Below are 2,398 nucleotides of genomic sequence, written 5' to 3' on the forward strand. Positions count from 1 at the left end.
GTCATCTACCTGGACTTCTGTAAGGCCTTTGATACAGTCCCTCACAGCATTCTTATCTCTAAATTGGAGACAAATGGGTTTGATGGATGGACAATTCAATGGATAGGAATTGGCTGGATGGCCGCATCCAAGGAGTTAGAGTCCATGTCTCAATGTCCAGTAACAAGTGGTGTCCCTCAAGGGTCTTCACTGGGACCGGTGTAGTTGAATATCTTCATCAATGACATAGATTGATTGCACCATCAGCAAGTTTGTGGATGGCAAGCAGAGTCTCGCACAGCTGATATGCCTGAAGGAATGGATGAATTTGGTTTCTGGGCTGTAAGTACACATTGACAGCTCATGTCTATTTTTCATCCATCAGTAATGATAAGCTAAAGCTAAGTGATAATATTGAAAAATGCTGCATAAGTCTAGAATTATTCTGTTTAACAGAACACTTCTGAATGTCCTTATATGCTATTGATTTTTGAAAACTTAAGTACATGATTACCTGATTTAATAGAGTGTCTAAATCAATGAGTAAAGCCATGAAAAATTTCTATGGTACAGGTTACCTGTCCACAGGCTGTGACACCTTCCACTTGCCTGTAACAAAGAGAACCTCAGGGTTTTTGAGGAAAGGTCTTTTTCTGTACTTTTAACATAGAGGACAAAATAATGGAAACCACAGCAGAACTGAGAGGAGGACACTGAAAAAAAACCACCAGTATAGATAATTTACAGTAAAAAGAGAGAGTTATAAGTATTAGAAGATTAAAAAAAAACCACAACAGAACAAGAACAGGAAGCAACATATAGAGAAAGATAAGCAAGAGATAAAAGGTAAATAAAAGACTGTGGGAAAGAGATATGAAAAGAAGAAAGAATCAATCTCAGAATGTGTTTTAGTCAATCAGACCTAAGGTGAAGCAGCAAAAAATGTCAGGGTACATAAATATGCCTTTTTTATGTCTCCAAATACATTCATAAATCAGACCTGATATTATGTGATCCAAATTCTCCAGTCACAGGAATCATGAGTGTGGAGCATGTAGTCATGCTAGTCTGCCACAATCTGATTTAAGAATGCAGTTTTACAATATAAACAAATTCCTCAAATTAAGAAACAAGTCTGTTACTCTTGGAAAAGCATGTTTTGGAGTGCTTTGACTAAGCATGCAATCTACTAGTTTACTTTCTTCATTAGTGATTTACATGCAGAAATAGTTTTTAGGGGTTTAACAGAATGCAACCTTAGTTCTTCTCATAAGGATATGCTGTCATCTTGGTGCATGTGATATTCCAGTTGAACACACCTACAATCCCTTGCATCTACGGATGTCATTTTGTATTTATTGTACATCAAATTTGTCTACATTTGGAGGAGAATAAACATGAGGCAAAGTAATTTTTTATTTCCCCTAGGTCCAAAGAGAGTTTAACTCACTAGCGTAAATGTCAGGCTCTACAAGATGCGTGAATGTAGGTAGGCAAATTGAATTCCATCCTTTGTCACACTGTCTTCTAATGTATTATTGATGCCTTATTAAATATGTACTCCGGTGGAAAAATGCTGCAAAAACAATAGGACAAAAATAGGAATGGGGTAGCATCTTTGTCCATTGTATTTGTAAACATCAGATAATTCTTTCAAAAAAGTTTTGCCCTTAAATCTCATTAAGAGCCATGTGAAAATTATTGGAAAGTGTTTCTATTTTTCAGTAAATATCTGGGAGGAAAAGAAGACGTTAAAAATCACTGTAAGCATTTGCAATATGACTTCTAAGTTCTTAAAATGTACTTTTGTTATACTTTAGAAAAAATCTGCTGACTTGGGGACAGAAACTTGTTTTTTAGTGATGGATGTTGACTTGTCACTGTAATCAATTACCATGAGGAAATGAAGCTTTAAGTAAAATACTAAATATCATGAGATTCATGATAAAAAGGGTGAGAACTGACTACAGTGGGTTCTTGAGGGTATTGTCTGGTGCCAAAAAAGCCTGAATCAACTCTTGCTGTTTTTTCAGAGAAGCTTGCAATACCATGTTCAGAAGACAAAAAAAAGGTGTAAATGTGTGCTGTGATTAATACAAGCCTTTGATATGTGTTGGTTCTGTGCAGTTATTGCTTATGTTGTGCATTCTACCCATCAAATAAAAGGAATTACCAAAATGTCTGTAACTATTTTTGCTTAAAACAGAAGACAAACAGTGACATTTTGCTTGGAAGGGTGATCCTGATAGAACAGGTCCTTGCTATAATGACTCACCAGTCTGAACATCATGCAGGCAACTTCATGCTTCTCTCCAGGGCTTGGTAGCCGCCTTCTGTTAATAAAGGGTTTCCAGGAGGTTTGCAAGTGTCCACGGAAGTGTGCATGGGGTGGTGCTCTGAATACTTCAACACAGATAAT

Source organism: Haliaeetus leucocephalus, unplaced genomic scaffold (assembly GCF_000737465.1).
Source record: "Haliaeetus leucocephalus isolate CR32 unplaced genomic scaffold, Haliaeetus_leucocephalus-4.0 Scaffold145, whole genome shotgun sequence".
Taxonomy (NCBI): domain Eukaryota; kingdom Metazoa; phylum Chordata; class Aves; order Accipitriformes; family Accipitridae; genus Haliaeetus; species Haliaeetus leucocephalus.